The sequence below is a fragment of the Nicotiana tabacum genome, chromosome 8 (assembly GCF_000715075.1).
Source record: "Nicotiana tabacum cultivar K326 chromosome 8, ASM71507v2, whole genome shotgun sequence".
Taxonomy (NCBI): domain Eukaryota; kingdom Viridiplantae; phylum Streptophyta; class Magnoliopsida; order Solanales; family Solanaceae; genus Nicotiana; species Nicotiana tabacum.
The window spans coordinates 86,771,502-86,794,607 of record NC_134087.1 but is presented as its reverse complement, the minus strand read 5'-3'; positions in this window follow the sequence as shown (position 1 = coordinate 86,794,607).

The window sequence follows — 23,106 nt, the reverse complement described above, 5'->3', positions numbered from 1 at the left end:
TCGAGGCACTGCAGGCCACAAATAAGGTACTCCAATCAGGTGGCATATCGAAGAAGAGAGATGTTGGGGCAGCAATGGTGGCCCAGGGCCCAAAAACTCCACTCACATATCAAACACCCCCACCCACCTATCAAACACCTCCACCCACATATCAAACACCTCCACCCGCATATCAAACACCTCCACCCACATATCAAACACCTCTACCCACATACCAAGCATCACTATCTATATATCAACATTCATCTCCCAGATATTCCCAACCAGCCACTGTCTATCATACCTACAATTCCCTACAATCCCACTTCTAATCACCACCAACTCGCCAAAATTATCCAAGACCAAGACCCAACTTTGACTGCAAGCCACCTATATAATACACCGCTATTGCTGAGCCCATCGACTAATTGTGTGAAAGGTTAAAGGCTGCAGGTTACATCACTCCTATTCCCGTTGTGGCACCAGAAATTCCATCCCAATGGGTCAATCCGAACAAAACCTGTGCATACCACTCCGGTATGAAAGGGCACATCACTACTGAGTGCCAAACATTGAAGGATAAGATCCAGACACTCATTGACAACAAGGTTATACAAGCGAAGAAAACTGCACCTAATTTCCGCAACAATCCCCTCCCTGATCATAGAGGTGACAGTGTACATGTTGTAGAAACAAATGAAGAATGGGACCCTGAGGGGTCAATCTGGCTCATTTGAGAAGGCGATGACTGTAAGGTTGTAGTCACACTTACTCCTATCGTATTTCAGACTCAGGCTCCTACTGATGTTAAGGTAACTGCATCAGTTCCATTCGAGGTAGAAGTAGCTCCGCCCGCAGCCACCTCCATTCCATTTGAAGTAGAAGTGGTCACACCTTTTACTGTGATGGTGTCAACCACACCCCCATTCAACTCAAAAGCAATACCCTGGGATTATGTTGTCGAGGCTCGGCGAAAAGGGAAGACTAAGATAGAGGAATCTGACGCCGCACAAGGGATGACTAGAACTGGAAGAGTTTATATACCTGAACATTTGGGAGGATCAAGTAAGGATGCCACTGCTAGGAAGCCTATCATTGAGACATGGCTGGATGACCTGTGGAGGAAAGTACAGGCAAAAGATTATTCTGTCATTGACCATCTGAACAAAGTCCCCGCTCAGATATCGATCCTGTCACTATTACAAAATTCAGAGGCACACAAGAATGCTCTAATGAAAGTACTGAGCGAGGTTTATGTACCCAATAATATCACTGGTGGAGAAATGGCCAACATGGTCGGTCAAGTATTGGAGAGCCACAAGATTATCTTCCACAAAGATGAGCTACTGCCCGAAGGTTTAAATCACAATCGAGCATTGCATATCACAGTACAAGTTGAAGACAAGTTCATTTCCAGGGTCCTGGTTGATGGAGGTTCGAGTCTAAATATTTTTCCACTAGATACCCTGAAAAGGTTGGACAAAGGTTTTCATGAAATACGGACCGGAAGCATGAATGTAAAGGCTTTAGATGGGTCCTAGAGGGCCACGATCGGGGAAATTAACCTTTGCTTGCAGATGGGACCAACTTGGTTCGACGTTGAATTCCAAGTGCTTGACATACCGGCCTCATATAATCTTTTGTTAGGCCGCCCATGGATCCATGCTGCTGGAGTCGTGCCCTCCACATAACATCATGTTGTAAAATTTGAATAGAACCATCAGAAGGTAATCATTCATGGAGATGGGAGTAACCCCATCTACACTAGTCAAACCATCCCGGCCATTGGACATAGAAGGAGGCTAGGAGGGGAAACCTATCATCACATTGAACGGGTCAATGCCGTCGAGAAGGATAAGTGGTGGAGTAACAAAATAGAAAGTATACTAGCATGGTCCGGATATAAACCTGGCAAAGGGGAACCTCCAGGGTATCACCAAGCCGATACTATTGAAAAATCATGGTACCACCTTTGGACTCGGATACCAGTATATATGGCAAGAGTACAAGGAGTGGTCGCCTCCATAGTGTGGACTATATTACCCTCTGGAGCAACTGGTACCCCGTTTGGAACAAACTTTCCACCAGGCTGACACAATATGGGGAACTGTAGAAGAAGAAGCACTAGTTGGACTAAAGGATTTGTTCTTGGAAAATGAGGATATGGACTGCAGTGCCATAATTGAGAAAGAGGAGGAAGAAGGCCTCACCATTCAGACTGCGGCAAAGGGAGTTGTTCTCAGAAACTGGACCGCCACACCATCCCAAGCCCGCTGAGTCCCTGGGTAGCTTGGCAGACTTTATAACCGTTCTAGGCATTTTAAATTTCGAGCAATTATGTTTTAAGATTTATTTGTTTCAAAATAAATGCTCGATCCACCGAGCCAAGTTTTGTTTAAACAATTTTCTTAGTTTTAATCAAATGCATTTGTCCTTTATCATTATTCATTACTATTTTTATACTTTTCCCTTCTTCAGTGTTATTATTACTTTTCCTGATGAACTAGTGACTGTGACATGTAATGAGGCAACGCAACATGAGAATAGTGACTCAGAGGAAGAAGATGAGATACCCGAGGAAATTATCAGAGAAGTTGAGAATTTTGAGAACAAGCCTAAATCCAACTTGGATGAAACAAAAGCAGTAAAATTAGGAGACGCCGAGACCGTCAAAGAGACTCGCATCAACATTCACTTGTTGCCAACAGAGAAGGAAGAATACTTCCATTTTCTAAGGGAATATGAGGATATCTTCGAATGGCCGTATGATAATATGACCGGTTTGAGCACATCTATAGTAGCTCACAAGTTGCCTACCAACCCCATGTGTCCGCCAGTCAAGCAGAAACTCAGAAAGTTCAAACCAGACATGAGTCTGAAAATCAAGAAGGAAGTTACCAAGCAAATCAAAGCCAAGGTTCTTAGGGTGGTTGAGTAACCAACATGGTTATCTAAAATTGTTCCAGTTCCGAAGAAAGACGGGAAGGTCAGGGTATGTGTTGACTATCGGGATTTAAACAGAGCACGTCCCAAGGACGATTATCCACTGCCAAACATACACATTCTAATCGATAACTGTGTCAATCATGAACTCCAATCCTTTGTAGATTGTTTTGTAGGTTATCACCAGATCTAGATGGATGAAAAAGATGTCGAGAAGACAACTTTTATTACGCCTTGGGGTGTATACTGTTACAAGATGATGCCATTCGGTCAGAAGAATGCTGGGGCCACTTACATGAGAGCCATGACAACCATTTTTCATGATATGATACACAAAGAAATAGAGGTGTATGTGGACGACATCATTATCAAATCCAACAGGGCCGCAGATCACATAGTTGACTTGAGGAAATTCTTTGACAGGCTCAGGAGGTACAATTTGAAGTTGAACCCCACAAAGTGTGCATTCGGGGTTCCCGCAGGAAAGTTAATGGGATTCATTGTCAGTCGCCAAGGGATCGAGCTATATCCGACTAAAGTCAAAGCTATTTAGAAGTTACCATCACCTAAAAGCAAAAAGGACGTGATGAGCTTCCTGGGACGGCTCAACTACATCAGTCAATTCATAGCATAGTCCATAGTAATATGTTAACCCATCTTCAAGATGCTGAGGAAGGATGATGAGACAAGTTGGACCGAGGATTGTCAGAAAGCTTTTGACAAAATCAAGGAATACCTGTCCACACCACCAGTTCTGGTCCCACCAGAACCAGGACGACCTTTGCTACTTTATCTATCCGTGTTAGATGGAGCCTTCGGATGTGTATTAGGACAACATGATGAGATAGGAAGAAAGGAGCAAGCCATATATTACATGAGTAAAAAATTCATACCTTATGAAGCACGATATTCTCTGCTTGAACACACTTGTTGTGCTTTGACCTGGACAACCCAGAAATTGAGGCATTATTTATGTACCTACACTACGTACCTCATATCCAGGATGGATCCTATAAAGTACATATTTCAGAAGCTCATGCCTACTGGGAAGTTAGCTAAATGGTAGATACTATTGAGTGAGTTCAACATCGTCTATGTAACTCAAAAGGCAGTCAAGGGACAAGCATTGGCAAATCACCGCGCTAAAAATCCGGTGGGAAGAGAATACGAACCCTTGAAAACGTATTTTCCTGATGTAGATGTATCATTCGTAGGAGAAGACATTACTGAAGCATATGACGGTTAGAGGATGTTCTTTGATGGAGCCGCAAATTTCAAAGGATTAGGCATTGGAGCAGTATTGGTGTTAGAAATGGGTCAGCATTATCCCGTATCTGCTAAACTCAGATTTTCCTGCACCAACAATATGATGGAATATGAAGCCTGCATACTCGGGCTCAACATGGCAGTCGACATGAACATTCAGGAGTTGCTGGTGATCGGTGACTCAGATTTGCTTGTGCACCAGGTGTAAGCACGTGATTTTTGCCTCACGGACAATCACTCCAAAAGAAAACAAAAATAGTGACCAGTGACCTCGCTGTACAAATTTTCAATTTTTCATGACCTGTACTGCTAGTCATTTGTGGTTCGTCCCATTTTTTAATTTTTTGATCTTATCAATCAAATACAAAGTATGTTTGTCATAGTAATCAAACCGTAATTCAGTCGTTGAAAGAAAATTCAAAAAATATATATATATATATGCATCGTTCGTTCTAGTTTGTGATTTAACTTACTTAAACATTTTAATTTGGTGTGATAATTGTGTTGAAGTGTTACATTGTGTTTATTTTAATTTCAATTTCATTTTTATTTCATTTTTGTTTTAAAATTAGGAAAAACAAAAGAAAAGAAGTGATGAAAATCGGTTTGGGCCCAAGAAATAAAACAAAAATAGGCCCAAAAACCGGCACACAAGTCCAGTCCAAGTCCGTCCTGCCCAAACACTAATTCAAACGACGCCGTATCCGCGTCCTTATTGGAGACGTTGATTTGATTCAAACAAACGGTCCTGATCAGGTTGATCACTTCACATCAACGACGCCGTTTCAGGAAAATTAATCTGAACCGTCCAACCCTTTGATCCAACGGACCCAGGCCTTCCCCCTAAACCCGTCAAATTTTGACCCGATCCAGCCTTACCCGGTCTCACCCACTATCAAACCCAAAACGACACCGTCTTCCCTAAGTGAATAGATCCTGGCCATAGATCTCATTTGATCCAACGGCCAGGATCTAAACCCCTAGATCGTATATAAGCTTTCTATCGTACCCCACGCCCCCTATTCGAACCCCCTCCACTCATCGTCTTCACCAAACACTGAAACCCCCCAAACCCTAGCAGCCGCCCTGATTTCCCTTTCACCAGAACCCGGCGGCATGAACGCCGATGACCACCTCCTGAACACCCTAGGACCACCTCACTCTCCTAAACATGGATCTGTTACCCCCTAGCCTCGAATCACCTTCCTTCGTCTCGAATATTCATTTGAAGATTCGAGTCGAACTCTGACCTATACCAAACCTCACCATCTTCATACCAGACACTCCCCTGACCCCCCTCGTGATCAAACCAGGCTTGGTTTGATCCGAATCTACCCACAACTCTTAGAATCTCAAATCTGAGAATCCAAACCCTAGAACACAAGGACCTAAGGAATCCGGCCAGTCTTAACGGGGGTTCGAGGTCTAATAGACCTTAATCAAGGTGTTCTCGTTTGAGAACACCCTGATTAAAGTTTGTTCGGCCTCAAATGCTCAAAGTTGAGTCAGACTTGGGTCAATTTTGTTTGGACATCTTTCGGTAAGTTTTCTTTGCTTTTCTGTTTTATTCGAGTGATAATTAAGTTGTTAGCATGCTTTGTTGTGATTATTTGTTATTGTCTGTTATTTTTCTTAATTTCTTCCATCTCTGTCAAAGACTTTTTTTATTTGGTCGATTGTTTTCTGTTTGTGTTCTGAATATATTCTGTGATATACATGTTCGATTAGGATAGTCGTCGCATAAATAATTCATATAGGTTCCCAGTAATTGAACAAAAGTTGTCCGATGCCCTTTGGGTCCCTGTACGTATTGTTTATGTGAACGATTGATTATTGCCTGTTGTATTTAGTATAGTCGACTTGATAAACATCGTCGATTAGTTTTCTATAACTAATTGATCAAATGAACTAATAATGTCACATGACTGATTGAACCATGTCACTAACTGAATGCCCGACACTGTTTGAAATGGGTTTGTTTGCATTGCAAAATGACTGAAAAGATTCAGTCCATGGGCAGTTCTGAATTTGAACTTTCAGAAGTTCAAAATGCCCTGATGCTGTAATGGGTTTAGGGCAGTAATAATCAGGGTTTAACAGGGGTAGTCCGGGGTTTGAAAAGAACAGAAAAAGCTTAGTTTAAATGAGCTGACAAGTAGGGTACTAAATTAGGATTAAACTAATGCCAATGGGGAACAAGACACAAGAGTATGGGAATTAAAATGAATACTTAACTAAACCCATGACTCTTGATTAAAGCAATAAGGCCAAGCGTGGGGAACAAAATGGCTGGCATCAATAAGATGCTTAGGCATGGGGTTTAAAGGGTATGGGCAGTCTGCAACTGGCAGAATCCAGACAGCTTGACTGCACTGGTTTGTTGGCTTATAAATAAGCTATTTTTAGAATTTAAAAGGGGCTGGAAATTTTAGTCTTGAGAGAGGTCTTGTGAGTTGAAGAAAACTGAAAAAAAAACAGAAAGAAATTTCCAGAAATACTGTAACTGAACACTATCCAAAAACTACACAAAGAAACCAAGTTGGTTATCCTAACTGGGGCTGTTATTGTTCCATTAAGAGAAGTCTGTGTATCTTCAGCTGTGATTGCTACTACATTGAGTTTCTGTGTGCTGTACATTGAGTTTTAGTCTCCCTGATTGTTTGAAACCGTGCTGGTTGTTTGCTGAGCTTTGGTGGTTATTGAATTTCTGTTGGCTATAGCACAAAATATTCTGGTTCTTTTCTCGATTGGTCTTGTTTCCCATCCTATTTCCTGGGATTATTTGTTTGTTGCTCGACCAACGTGTGAACTCCATCTTTGTGGCTGTTTGGTTGTTGCTGTGTTGGGCTGTATTATCTGTTGTTGCTGTGCTTGTTGCGTACCACTCAGCTGATCATTTTCTTCCTCCTTTTGTTCTCTATACCAGGTACACAAATATACTACCAATGTAACTTGAAAAGTTTGAGCATGAATGTAAAGGAGAAGATCTGCAGATGTTTATATATACATAGACTATTATGTTAAACCTCATATAATGTATAATAGTTTACATTCTTGTTTGGATACTGGAGATAGTCCTCATGCCTAATAAATGTCAATGTATGTTAATTGAATGTTAGACTGTGTATATAGGTTGGTGATAGAAGGATTTACATTGCAGTAAGTTGTATCTTATACTTTGGTTAATTATGTTTAGCATATCCTGTAATGCACGCCAAGTATGGAGTTATCCCTTGATAGTTGAATTCATTTCCCTTCAACAAGCTGCCTCATTATAATTGGCAAATCATTGCCTTTAGAATAAATAATACAAGCCTGCATTTCTCAACCTCACGAGGGTTGGGCCTAAATCGAACGAACCCAGCAGGCTTCCGTCGGAAAAGCAGTGGCCCAGGACCCTGCCGATACTGTGTGGGCTGGGTTTGGGCCCATAATATTCGGGATGCGACCTGGGTATGTGGCCGTGATTCTGATCGTGTAAAGGCGTTTTGAATCCTGCTATAAATAAGCCTACCAGCATGTAATTAACTAGGACTATCTCTGTTTTCTATTAATAGAGACAAACGCGACAAGAAACGTAGTTGCTATAGGATATCCTTTTAAAATAAGGACGAGATGAGCCTCGACAAAAATAAAGAAAAACGCACAAACTGCGGGACCCTCGTTAAATGTATATATCGAAGCATTCAGTTCCCAAGGTGGGTCGTTTAGCAAATCTCATGACCCTCCCGGAATAATAACGCGATAGCCTCTTTAAGCGCGTATTTAATAATTTTACCTTCTTAAATTCGGGTGCGCATTTATGTGACCCAAATCCAAATCTCGACGGATTCGAGATGTGTTTCTAATCACGGGTACATTGATTGTGACGTGGTTCGAGATGCATGTCCATGACGTCGCAAATTCCTTTTTAAAAGTAAGAATGAGACGAGCCTCGACAAACAAAAAATGTACAAAGTTGCGGGGCCCTCTAAATGTATGTATATATCAAAGTATTTAGAATTCGGGATGTGCCGTTTAACGAATTTTTACGACCTTCCCCAAAATAACAAGACGCTAGTTGCTTTAGGCGCGCCTTTAATAATTTATTTTCCTTAATTCGGGTGCACATTTATGTGACCCAAATCCAAATCTCAACCGAGTCGAGATATATCGATAACCACGGGTGCATTGATGTAACGTGGTTCGAGATATGTTTTCACGACGTTGCAATTCTTGTAAAATAATAATAACGACAAAAGCGGTTAAAAGTTAAAATTTGCATATATGTTCAATTTGCATAAAATCGGATAATCAAACCAAATATAACAGTTGAGCGACCGTGCTAGAACCACGGAACTCGGGAATGCTTAACACCTTCTCCCGGGTTAACAGAATTCTTTATCCGGATTTCTGGTACGCAGACTGTAATATAGAGTCATTCTTTTCCTTGATTCGGGATTAAAATTGGTGACTTGGGACACCCTAAATCTCCCAAGTGGCGACTCTGAAATAAATAAACAAAATCCCGTTTCGATTGTCCTTTAATTGGTAAAAACTCCCTTGCACCCCTGCGGGTGCGGAAAAAGGAGGTGTGACAGCTCTGGCGACTCCGCTGGGATCTAAAACCCAGAACCACTGGTTCAGGATTAAGAATTCGAGCTTGAAATAATTGTTATTATTTGGCTTTATTTATTATCTGATTTTTACGTGTTTGAGCCTAATGTGCTAAATGCTGCTTTTACTGCTTTGATATTATTTGAACTGTACATATAAACTGTGCCGAAACCCCTCTCTTCTCTCTCTTGAGGAGTGCACGCTGGTCGTGGCTTCTTTCTGTTAGTGTCATATACCAAAATAGAACGAGGATTCGGAGGAGTTGCAAAATCGGATGGCCTTTTGGTTACCGGTACACAGCTCCCATCCTCGGCTCGAGTTGTCCGCTCGGGTAAGCCAGGTCTAGAACAAATACCCAGGTTATGAACTTAGTATAACAAAGCCACATGCCGGATCCCTAGTAGGAACGTTTATTTGCATCATGTGCATTTGACTTAGGGGACTCAACACAGGGGTTGGGTCCGTCTAGGACAAGCAACCTGAAAATAATAGACCATCTTTGACATCCTATGTGCTATATGCATTTACTTGTTTCAAGGCTTGCATGCTGACCGGCTTCTGAATATTGGGAATGTTGTGAAAAAAAACGAATAACGGTTAGGGAGTTAATTATTTATTTTTGAAAAAAACCAATACCCAGAAAATAGTTAAAACTCTGCCATAATTTTATAAAAAAAACAGAAAAAGAGTAAATGTGTGTCTTATTAATTTGTTTTAGAAAGTAAGAGAAAAAAATAAGAGTCTTTGTTTTATTTTCAAATAGAAGAGGAAAAATAGTGTGTCTCCAAAATTCGGATTACGCCCGAACTACGTCAGTTTGATTCTCACGGGGTGCAAGATACGTAGGCAACCCCCATCGGGCTCAACTTATTTTTCAGAATATAGGTACAATCCAAAAGAACAAAAGTTTTAAATAGTCAAGGTGACATCATGCTTTTCAGAAACAACCAAATTTCGTTTTTAGGAAAACAAAAGGGTGTGTCAATTTGGTATTTGAGTCCAATGAGTTTGGATCTTTGCTTAATCACCCCAATAAACATGCAGAATGAGCATAAGTCCAAGTTTGCCAGTAACGGTTAGGAGCAAAATCCCTCTGGAGGTGCGATTATGGTGGGAGGACCTGGAAAAGTCAGAGCAAGGCAAGATCAAACTACACCTGGGAGGTCTGGTTAATTTGTTGAACGTCAGGCCCCGATGCGACATCACAAAGGCTTTGGTTACATTTTGGGACCCGGCCCACAACGTATTCCGCTTCTCGGATTTTGAACTCACCCCAACCTTAGAAGAAATGGCGGGTTACATGGACGTCACTGAAGGTTTGAGACACAAATACCTGATCGCTCCAAGAGCTGTGAATTCACACAAATTCATGGATCTGTTGAAGATAAGAAAGGGAGTCCCATACGCTGAACTGGATAGAGGTTTTTCTACCCTGCAATTCATATGCCAGAGGTACGGGAACATAGGAGGATTCAATGATCCAGAAAGTGGTGTCTGCAGTAGGGGAAATCTGGTAAAGTGGAATGAGCATAGGCGGTTCGCTTTCATGGTGGCATTTTTGGGCCTTGTGGTGTTTCCCCGAAAATATAGAAATATCGATCTGAAGGTGGCTGGAATCGTTGAAGTCTTGATTACCAACGATAAAAGCATCCTCGCTCCTATGGAAGTGTCGGAAATATATCGAGCCCTCACGGCTTGTAATGCAGGGACAGACTTCTTCGAAGGGTGCAACTTGTTATTACAGATGTGGATGGTCGAACACTTGTGCCGCCATCCTCAGAGTATGCGCTACATGTCTACAAACGAGGACTGCATCGAAGGTTATAACCTGAGGGTTTCAGGTTTCCGATTGCCAGAAGGGTTCGAAGAATGGACATCCTATCTCTGGGCCGTCACTGCAGAACAAATAAACTGGACTTTGGGTTGGCTCCCTGTGGAAGAAATTATATACATGCCCGCCACTGGTCCTCACTTCCTCTTAATGGGACTCAGGGGTATTCAACCTTATGCCCCTTACAGGGTGATGAGGCAGTTAGGAAGGTGTCAGGTGATACACCCAGACGAAGATCTCAGCACCTATGCAGTCGAGGTCAGCAGTGACGGCCAATTCCCCGAAAAGACAGTTCGTTGCATATGGAGTGAATGCCAGTACCTGACAGCAAATACTCGAGTAGGTGATGTGTCTAGGGGTGAAGTCTCGCCAGCCTATCTCGCTTGGCATGATAAGAAGAACATTGCAGAGCGGCCAACCAAATGGCCTCACCTCCAAGATTTTGTTGGGTCATCACAGGAACAATAGGGCTGGCTCGCAAAGGAGGAAGGTTACCGGGTTGAAATCGGGAAGTTAAAGCGGCAAGTTGAAAGGCTTGTATTCGAAAACAACGTGCAAGTCGCCCAGGAGCAGGTTGAAAAAAACAAGCTAGCCCAAGAGAACCAGACCCTGAAGGACCGCCTTCGCCAAGCCAGTAAGAATAACATTGACCGACAGAGGCGTCGTTCCGACGAAAGATTGATAGCAAGTTTGAGAAATCAGGTCATCCAGAGCCAAGAAAAATTAGAACAATCGGAAACTTGCATTGCAAGGATGAGGGTCAAATGGGCAAAAGGTACAATAGCCCGAAGGCAGCGTCTGCAACAGGTCATAAGGGATTATGAAATGAGCATCGGGATATTAAGAGAGACGAACTCCACTCTGCATGAGCGGATCATCAAACAAGCACGAGATGCCCAGGCCGACAGAAGACAGTGTTACGATGCAATGGCCTGCATGGAAAGACAAATGGAGTTGTTCCAGAATCGACTTGCCGACAATGCTCAGGCACTGGGATTGAAGAACCGACAAATCAGGCAGTTGTTCATTGAAATGGATAGCATTCGAGCAAGGATTGACGAAATCGGGCATTACATCTACATGAAATGCCTGGCATGTGAACAAACACCTCGGAAGACCCTCCTTGTTTCCATCATGGGCTGCGTCCACCGGATTATGAACGAGTTGAAGAGCTTGCAAAGAGACCTTACACCTAGGGCCGCGAAAGGGCCGAAAGATGCCTCGTGGGCCCCTAAGTTGGAAAATTAGTCTTTGATCGAGTCCTGTTTATTTGGCGTTGTTGCTTTCCCATATGTTGTTTTCTTTTCGATTAGTCAAACCAAGTTAAAAATTGTGGAGTCTGTACTGTTGCTATTTGAAGTAATGTGTAATAGCAAATTTTGATAATGAAATTAAGTGACTCCAAAAGAATTTCTATGTGTCTTTACTTTATGGCAGAACTACGCCTTGTCTGATTCGCACGGGGACGTGATACATAGGCAATCCCCATAAGATTCGACCGCTTTAATAAAGAAAGAAAAGAAAAAAACAAAAATAACAATAAAAAAAAGGACAAATGAGCAAGCCCGGATGACGCATGTTGTTTGAAGCAAAACATGTAGAAACAGTTAACTGCCTAGGAGCATTGCATCCTCTATGTGTTATGATCAAATCTGTTAAGCTCTAACGCTAACAAAGTTTGTTGTTGTCTGAATCCAGACAAGTTAGTTGTTAAAGAACTCTGGCAACACACTCCTACCAAACCAGATCCAAAGGACCGGTAGCAACAAGCATGACTACTTCAGAAAATAGTAATGAGGAAGAAAGGCCGATGAGCCAGTTGTTAAAAGAAGCGATGGAAAAGATTGAAAGGATGGGACTAGAGATGAATGCAATGCAGCTAGCCCTAGCCAAAGCACAAAAGAGCCCTGAGCCACTGGGGCACATGCCGGAATACCCTCACTCTGGCCCTTCCACAAACCTCCCAAATCCCCGTTATCATCAAGAAAGAAGCCCTCATGATTCTCAAGCTCCACCACCCCATCAATCTCTCCCAACACCCAGTATTCCCACTTTTGTGGGACCCACATCAGCCCCTTTGCAAAGAACGACCAGTGAGCCATTGTTTCAGTCTCACGATGCGCAATACTATCCCCCTGAGCCTACATTTCATGCCCCCGAGCCACAGGCTTACAATCCACACTTGGAAGTGCCGGCAGAGATTGAAAAGCCGGTTAAAGCCCCTGAACAGGATGAGGTATTGAGAAAGTTCAAAAGCCTGGAGCAGTCCTTCAGGAACTTGCACGGACTGGGCAACCAAGTCAGCGTAGCATACAAAGATCTATGCCCTTTCCCAGATGTCCAACTCCCGGCTGGATTCAACATGCCTAAGTTTGATCTATATGAAGGGCACAGTGATCCCATGGCACATTTGCGGGGATTCTGTAGCAAAATGAGAGGGGCAGGCGGCAAGGATGAGCTGCTAATAGCTTATTTCAGCCAAAGTCTGAGCGGATCTGCGCTAGAATGGTATACCAGGCAGGATTCCAGCAGGTGGTATACTTGAGATGATCTGGCGCAGGCTTTTGCAGGTCATTTCCAGTACAATCTCGAGATAGTCCCTGACCGTCTCACATTATTAAGAACTAGGAAGAAACCCGGGGAAAGTTTTCGCGAGTTCGGGTTCCGCTGGAGAGAACAAGCAGCTAGAGTCGATCCTCCCATGAGAGAGGGAGAGATGGTGGACTATTTCTTGCAAACATTGGATCCAACCTACTTTGGTCACTTGGTGACAACGGTTGGAAAATCCTTCAGCGAGGTGGTCAAGATAGGGGTCATGATAGAAGAGGGTCTGAGGTCTGACAAAATCTTGAACTACTCGGCACTCAAGGCCACAACCCAGGCTATTCAGAGCGGCACGGGAGGTGCGCTGAGAAGAAAGAAAGAAGAGGTTGCCACGATCGAGGCAGGCAGTTGGTCCAGGGCTGGCAAGCCACACTACAACCAACCCAGACCTCACAGGTCAAACTACCCATACAACCCACCCTAAAATTTCTATCCACCTCGAGAACCACATTGTTCCGTACACCAAGCCCAGGCATACACTCCGCCTCCGGTTCGCCCGCAATGGCGCGCGCCGGCTCCCCAGAACATATATGCACCACCCCAAAACACCTATCCTCCACCGAAGGCGTATAGAAACCCTTCAGGGGCAGGCTTTCGGGGAAATCCAGATGCTAGGAATGACAGGTTGCGGAAACAGAGAACTTTCATGGAGTTGGGAGAAACCTACACCGCTTTGTTCCACAAGCTGAGGCAATTGGGTTTGGTTAGTCCTGTCCAGACTCGAGAACCAAATCCCCCACCTCAGAATTTGGATCGATCAATAAGTTGTGAATACTGCTCAGGGATGCTCGGGCATGATACCGAAAAGTGTTGGAAATTGATGCATGCCATACAGGATCTTATTGACACCAATAAAATCGAGGTCCAGACACCGGAGGCTCCTAACATCAACCAAAACCCACTACCAGCGCACCACGAGACTCACATGGTTGAGTTGGTGTATGAGGGAGGAGAGTCGAGAAAACCCTCACAAACAGTGATGATGATCCAGGCCGCCCCGAAAGAAGTCTCAACCAGTGGAGGAACGAGGGTACAGTCGCAGGGAGAAGGCATCAAGCCAGTAGTGATATTGGGAAAGAGCCCGTCCGCCATAACAAGCAAACCCGAGCCAAACAAGTTGGTAATATCAGGGATTCCGCCTGCACCTGCAGTTGTGTTGAAGGGGGGATATAGAGAATTGGTCACCATAAAGCCTGTAGTCCAGCTGCCGATGATTGATAGCAAGGCTGTGCCTTGGAAATATGAAAAAACGGTGGTGATGTACAAAGGAAAACAGGTGGAAGAAGTCAGTTGTGAAGCGCAAGGGCTGACTAGATCAGGTCGTTGTTTTGCTCCAGTGGAGCTAAGAAGAACCAACCCGGCTGCAACCAAGAAACCCGTGTCCGAAGAAGAGGCTGAGGAGTTCCTGAGGAAGATGAAAGTGCAGGACTACTCCGTGGTCGAACAACTGAGAAAAACACCGGCCCAGATCTCGTTGCTGTCATTATTGATCCATTCTGAGGAGCATCGACGGGCTTTGATGAAGATATTGAACGAAACACATGTACCCAACGAGATTTCTGTAAACCACCTGGAAACCATTGCCAACAAGATTTTTGAGGTGAACAGGGTAACATTCTCAGATGATGATCTGCCGGGGGAAGGTACGGAGCATAATAAATCTCTATACCTAGCCGTCAAATGTGAAGACTCGGTGGTAACTTGAGTATTGATAGATAACGGCTCAAGTGCCAATATTTGTCCACTATCTACCCTGAACCAGTTAAAGATCGACCACGGAAGAATCCACAAGAACAGCATCTGTGTTCGAGGATTCAACGGAAACGGAACAGCCACTGTGGGGGATGTTGTACTTGAATTGACCATCGGTCCAGTCCTGTGTACCATGGAGTTCCAGGTGTTAGATGCCACAGTGTCTTATAACCTGCTGTTAGGACGACCATGGATTCATGCAGCCAAAGCAGTGCCCTCCACCCTACATCAGATGGTGAAGTTCGAGTGGGAAAGACAAGAGGTCGTGTTACACGGCGAGGACCCGGCGTGCACCTCGGGTGGTGCCATTGTACCTTTCATAGAGACCGCTGACGACAAAGGTCCTTGGGTCTACCAGATTTTCGATACAGGGTCGGCCAACAAAATCTCTGAAGGAGAAATCATCCCGCACCCTAGGGTAGCTGCCGCAACAGTCATGATGATCTCAGAAATGCTGGGGAATGGATTTGTGCCGGGAAAGGGCCTGGGAGTCGAGCTGCAGGGGATTGTCCAACCTGTCACCTTGCCTAAGAATCTAGAAACTTTCGGATTGGGGTTCAAACCAACCGCAGCAGATAGGAAGCAAGCGCGAAAAATGAAAAAGAGGGTTTGGTTTCTGCCTAAACCAGTGCCGCGTCTCTCAAGGTCTTTTGTCAAAGCAAGTGCCAAGGGGTCACCGGTCCCAAAGATTCTAGGACCATTGATCGGTATAAATGAGGACCTGAATCAGAGTTTTGAGAGGCTATTCGCTGATGTCAGTGTGGTAGAAGCTGGAGAAGGTTCCAGCAGAACAGAGATACAGTTTGTGGGGCCTGAGGCCAAGACCAACAATTGGACAGTTACTCCTCTTCCTGTCCGAGGGGAGTCTTGTTAGTAGGCTTTGATTTATGTTTTGTTTGTTTGTTTGTTCGGATTATTCCAGGGTGTAATCCAAATTTTACTTTTGTTTTGTAAAAGTGTGAACCCTTTTATCCCGCAAGTTTAATAAAGTTCTCTTCTTTTGCCCATTTTAATTTTGTCTTGTTCTTTTTCTTTCTGAACAGTTCTCTTTTTACTGGTTCTAATGACATGGCATGCACAGCGGATCTTCGACCTAGTCTAATAAATCAATCTGAATCCGACTCAATGATGCAAGAGGTCGTTTGCGACGATGAATTTGAATATGACGAAGATAAGGCCTTCGAAGAGATAAATCGAGAACTATGCCAATTTGAAGAAAAACCCAAGCCTAACCTAAATGACACTGAGGTTGTAAATCTAGGAGACGCTGATAACGTCCAAGAAACCAAAATCAGCATCCACATTGAGCCGAATGTCAGGGAATAATTGATCAAAACCCTCATGGAATTCAAAGATGTTTTTACATGGTCATATGACGATATGCCTGGATTAAGCACCAATTTAGTGGTTCACAAATTACCCACTGACCCGGCATACCCTCCGGTCAAGCAAAAGCTAAGGAAGTTTAAAACAGAAATGAGTGTAAAGATCAAAGAAGAAGTGATCAAGCAGTTGCAGGCGAAGGTCATTCGGGTCACTCGATATCCCGAGTGGCTGGCCAATGTGGTACCAGTTCCAAAGAAGGATGGGAAAATCAGGGTGTGCGTCGACTACCGTAACCTCAACAAAGCAAGTCCCAAGGACAATTTTCCATTGCCCAACATCCATATCTTGATCGATAATTGTGCTGGGCGCGAGATCGGATCCTTTGTAGATTGCTATGTGGGTTATCATCAGATCCTAATGGACGAGGAGGATGCGGAAAAGACAACGTTTATTACTCCATGGGGAACTTACTTCTATCGGGTAATGCCGTTCGGATTGAAGAACGCCGGGGCAACGTACATGCGAGCAATGACTGCTGTGTTTCATGACATGATACACAAAGAAATCGAGGTGTACGTCGATGATGTGATCATAAAGTCTTGGCGTCAGGAGGACCATGTAGCAGACCTAAGGAGATTTTTCCAAAGACTCCGAAGGTATGATATCAAGCTCAACCCGGCAAAATGCGCATTCGGGGTTCCATCAGGAAAGCTGCTAGGGTTCATCGTCAGTTGACGGGGGATTGAGTTAGACCCATCCAAAATTGAATCCATCCGAGATTTGCCACCGCCAAGGAACAAAACAGAGGTAATGAGTTTGCTGGGTAGACTCAATTACATCAGCAGGTTCATCGCTCAACTCACAGCAACTTGTGAGCCCATATTTCGGCTGCTGAGAAAGGATGTTGCGGTAGGTTGGACGGCAGAATGTCAGGAGGCCTTCGACCAAATCAAAGGGTATCTGTCTAATCCACCCGTATTGGTCCCGCCTAAGCCTGGGAAGCCCTTAATCCTTTACCTGACGGTTCTGGAAAATTCATTTGGTTGTGTACTGGGGCAACATGATGACACAGGAAGGAAGGAGCAGGCCATCTCTATCTTAGCAAGAAATTCACAGTACATGAGGTCAAGTACACTCAACTCGAGAAAACATGTTGCGCCCTAACTTGGGTAGCTCAGAAGTTGAAGCACTACCTATCTTCATATACAAGTTATCTCATATCCCGTTTGGACCCATTGAAGTATATCTTTCAGAAACCTATGCTCACGGGAAGGTTGGCAAAATGGCAAATTCTGCTCACAGAGTTTGATATCGTCTATGTAACGAGGACAACCATGAAAGCCCAGGCGCTGGCCGACCATTTGGCAGTGAATCCCGTTGATGAAAAGTACGAGCCCTTAAGAACGTACTTTCCCGACGAAGAGGTAATGCATACAAATGAGATGGAATTAACTGAGGAACCGGGTTGGAAGCTTTTCTTCGATGGAGCTGCAAACGCAAAAGGGGTGGGAATAGGAGCAGTACTCATTTCTGAAACAGGACGCCATTATCCTATTACGGCTCAACTACGCTTCTATTGAACCAATAATATGGCCGAGTATGAAGCTTGCATTCTGGGTCTGCGCTTAGCTGCGGACATGGATGTCTAAGACGTCTTGGTCTTGGGAGACTCGGACCTCTTGGTACATCAGATTCAGGGTGAATGGGAAACGCGAGATCTAAAGCTCATACCATATCGACAATGCTTGCATGATCTGAGCAAGCGATTTCGATCGGTGAAGTTCAAACATATCCCGACAAAAATGTATGTTGATCCTCTGCACATCCAGGTCCGTGATCAGCACGCTTACTGCAACGCCATAGAAGAAGAAGCAGATGGCGAACCCTGGTTTCATGATATCAAGGAATACCTCAGAATGGGGATATATCCAGAACATGCCTCTGGAGACCAAAAAGAGCCCTTCGGCATTTGTCGAATGGTTTCTTCCTCAGCGGAGGAGTGTTGTACAAAAGAACCCCGGATTTGGGATTGTTGAGGTGCATAGATGCCGGTCAAGCCACGACGGTTATGGCAGAGGTACATGCTGGAGTTTGTGGGCCACACATGAGCGGATATGTGTTGGAAAGGAAGATCCTTTGAACAGGGTGTTATTGGCTCACCATGGAACACGACTGTATCACTTTCGTGAGGAAATGCCATCAGTGCCAGGTACATGGAGATCTGATCCATTCTCCGCCAACAGAGTTACATACGATGTCAGCACCCTGGCCGTTTGTGGCATGGGGCATGGATGTCATTGGACCTATTGAGCCGGCAGCATCCAACGGTCATAGGTTCATTCTAGTGACCATTGATTACTTCACCAAATGGGTTGAGGCTAAAACCTTCAAGTCGGTAACCAAAAAGGCAGTTATTGAGCCGGCAGCATCCAACGGTCACAGGTTCGGGATCCCAAAAGTAATCATCACGGATAACGGTGCGAATCTTAATAGCAGCCTGATGAGAGAGGTATGCCAACAATTCAAGATTACACACCGCAATTCCACCCCATATCGTCCCAAGGCGAATGGAGCGGTCGAAGCAGCCAATAAGAATATCAAGAAGATACTGCGAAAGATGGTGGAAGGGTCCAGACAATGGCACGAGAGATTACCCTTCGCTTTGTTGGGTTACCGCACTACCGTCCGGACTTCCATAGGGACAACTCCTTATTTGTTGGTGTACGGAACTGAGGCTGTAATACCAGCAGAGGTCGAAATTCCATCCCTCCGGATTGTCGCTGAAGCCGAGATTGATGATGATGAATGGGTCAAAGCTCGATTGGAACAGTTGAGCTTGATAGACGAGAAAAGATTGGCAGCAGTATGCCATGGTCAGCTGTATCAGAAGAGAATGGCGAGAACATATAATAAGAAGGTGCGCCCCAGGAAGTTTGAAGTAGGGCAGCATGTATTGAAGAAGATCCTCCCACATCAGGTCGAGGCAAAAGGCAAATTCGCCCCAAACTGGCAAGGGCCTTATATCGTGACCAGAGTATTGTCCAATGGTGCTTTGTGTTTGACAGATATCGAGGGGAGATGTGTCGACATGGCTATCAATTCTGATGCAGTCAAGAGATATTATGCGTAATTTCTTTAATTATGGCAATTTTTGGTTCGTTTGTTTGTATCTGGTATTTATTGGATAATGAGATGACGGAGGCAATCCTTTCTTCTATCCAAACACTTTTCACCCTTGCTTCCCCCTTTGAGCCTTAAGATATATATATATATATTCTTTCATACCCCTCTTTTTGGAATCACTAATGGAAAAGACATGAAAAAAAAAAGAAAAAAAAAGAAAAGAAAAGAAAAAGAAAAAAAAATCTTTAAAGGAAAATGAAAAGAAGGAGAAAGAAAAGAAAAAGAAGATAAAATCATAAGAAATACAAAACCGTGGGAGCTACGTTTGACCTGATTCCTCGAAGAGGATACGTAGGCGCCTCACGGCTCGGTCATAGTGTGCATAATAGGCACAGTGTGCGTAACGCACGTAGCTCAACATAAGTGTAAAAAAATAAAATTCCCCAAGCAAGAAAACTGGGGCAGAGGTTATGTTTTAAGTTCCAACAAAGGTTTGATTCCAGAAGTTGTAGCAGATCACCCGTCGAAATTATTTCATTTTTTTAAAGCCTTTCTTTAGCCCCACACCAAAACCAACATCGACGTCCAAAAGACCTCCCGATCAATATCCAAGAGATGCCAAGTCAGGCAAATAAAGCCGAGAATAATACCCCGATCCCCAGCAAAGAAGAGGATCATAAGACTGGGAAGGAATTGATGGTCAAAGGAATCTCCAGAAGAGAGGGTCGTATCGACAACACCCCGATTCCTCGAAAGAAATAAAATGAGAGAGTCTTATCGGTGAAAACCTTCACAGGCACCGAGAGGCGACGTAAGATGAGAGATATAAAATGAGAGAGTCTTATTGGTGAAAACCTTCACAGGCACCATAAGACGCCGGGAGTTGAGAGAAAAGAGAGAGTCCCATTAGTGAAAACCCCTCGAAGGGCACTATGAGGCGACAAGACAGATCAACAAAAAGCGACCACATGCGCAACGAAATGGACACTCATTTATCAACCCCAGCAAGTCAGACCATCGGGCAAATCGATTGATACAAATAGACTGGGTCGGGAATCTATGGTGCACGACATGATCACGGGGACCAGTCATATCCTCCAGATAAGTTCTTCTGAATTTCTTCTCCCACCAAATATTGGTTCAGAAAGATTTTCTCCTTTTCTATCTTTTATTTTCTCTTCCTAAAAATTTGTCTTGAAAAGGGTTTTTTCAAAGCTTACTACCAGAGACCGAAAGGGGATTCATCCAATGCAGGATAACCCCAACAGTCCTAAAGGCTGGCCCCAGGCAATGCAAGGTTGTGCCCTGCAGTTTTGGAGGAAGTAAACTCCTAAAGAGAGTGGTTTCGGGAGTAAAAGCAGACTCCCACAGCATGTACTATAAAGAGAAAGCAGAAAAGGGGATAAATTGAAAACCAATCCCCAGCAGGCCGGAAACCCCCAGCAAGCAATTTCGTCCACCAACCAATTATGGGGGCATAGAGCAAGAAAAGGGGAAGAGAGGAAAAATCATCCACCGGAAAGGCACCTCCTCCCACCCCGATTAAAACTAACTAAATCCTTTTGTCTGCTGTAGGAAAACAAAGGATTGATGATGGCAGCAAAACGCAACGCCAGGGAAATCACCAAAAACTGGGGCATAAAATTTTCTGACGATTGTCAAAAAAAATTTCTCGGAAGAACGGGGAAACAATTTCAATCCATTTATGTTCTAGGTCGCCCACCAGTAAAATGCGGGAATACTTTTAAGTTCTAGGTCGCTCACCAGTAAAATGCGGGAATACTTTTAAGTTCTAGGTCGCCCACCAGTAAAATGCGGGAATACTTTTAAGTTCTAGGTCGCCCACCAGTAAAATGCGGGAATACATTTAAGTTCTAGGTCGCCCACCAGTAAAATGCGGGAATACTTTTAAGTTCTAGGTCGCCCACCAGTAAAATGCGGGAATACTTTTAAGTTCTAGGTCGCCCACCAGTAAAATGCGGGAATACTTTTAAGTTCTAGGTCGCCCACCAGTAAAATGCGGGAATACATTTAAGTTCTAGGTCGCCCACCAGTAAAATGCGGGAATACTTTTAAGTTCTAGGTCGCCCACCAGTAAAATGCGGGAATACTTTTAAGTTCTAGGTCGCCCACCAGTAAAATGCGGGAATACATTTAAGTTCTAGGTCGCCCACCAGTAAAATGCGGGAATACTTTTAAGTTCTAGGTCGCCCACCAGTAAAATGCGGGAATACATTTAAGTTCTAGGTCGCCCACCAGTAAAATGCGGGAATACTTTTAAGTTCTAGGTCGCCCACCAGTAAAATGCGGGAATACATTTAAGTTCTAGGTCGCCCACCAGTAAAATGCGGGAATACATTTAAGTTCTAGGTCGCCCACCAGTAAAATGCGGGAATACATTTAAGTTCTAGGTCGCCCACCAGTAAAATGCGGGAATACTTTTAAGTTCTAGGTCGCCCACCAGTAAAATGCGGGAATACATTTAAGTTCTAGGTCACCCACCAGTAAAATGCGGGAATACTTTTAAGTTCTAGGTCGCCCACCAGTAAAATGCGGGAATACTTTTAAGTTCTAGGTCGCCCACCAGTAAAATGCGGGAATACATTTAAGTTCTAGGTCGCCCACCAGTAAAATGCGGGAATACTTTTAAGTTCTAGGTCGCCCACCAGTAAAATGCGGGAATACTTTTAAGTTCTAGGTCGCCCACCAGTAAAATGCGGGAATACATTTAAGTTCTAGGTCGCCCACCAGTAAAATGCGGGAATACTTTTAAGTTCTAGGTCGCCCACCAGTAAAATGCGGGAATACTTTTAAGTTCTAGGTCGCCCACCAGTAAAATGCGGGAATACATTTAAGTTCTAGGTCGCCCACCAGTAAAATGCGGGAATACATTTAAGTTCTAGGTCGCCCACCAGTAAAATGCGGGAATACTTTTAAGTTCTAGGTCGCCCACCAGTAAAATGCGGGAATACATTTAAGTTCTAGGTCGCCCACCAGTAAAATGCGGGAATACTTTTAAGTTCTAGGTCGCCCACCAGTAAAATACGGGAATACATTTAAGTTCTAGGTCGCCCACCAGTAAAATGCGGGAATACATTTAAGTTCTAGGTCGCCCACCAGTAAAATGTGGGAATACATTTAAGTTCTAGGTCGCCCACCAGTAAAATGCGGGAATACTTTTAAGTTCTAGGTCGCCCACCAGTAAAATGCGGGAATACATTTAAGTTCTAGGTCGCCCACCAGTAAAATGCGGGAATACATTTAAGTTCTAGGTCGCCCACCAGTAAAATGCGGGAATACATTTAAGTTCTAGGTCGCCCACCAGTAAAATGCGGGAATACATTTAAGTTCTAGGTCGCCCACCAGTAAAATGCGGGAATACATTTAAGTTCTAGGTCGCCCACCAGTAAAATGCGGGAATACATTTAAGTTCTAGGTTGCCCACCAGTAAAATGCGGGAATACATTTAAGTTCTAGGTCGCCCACCAGTAAAATGCGGGAATACTTTTAAGTTCTAGGTCGCCCACCAGTAAAATGCGGGAATACTTTTAAGTTCTAGGTCGCCCACCAGTAAAATGCGGGAATACATTTAAGTTCTAGGTCGCCCACCAGTAAAATGCGGGAATACATTTAAGTTCTAGATTTTGGAATCAGTAACCCTACCTGAAGGCGGAAGGTTACAACAG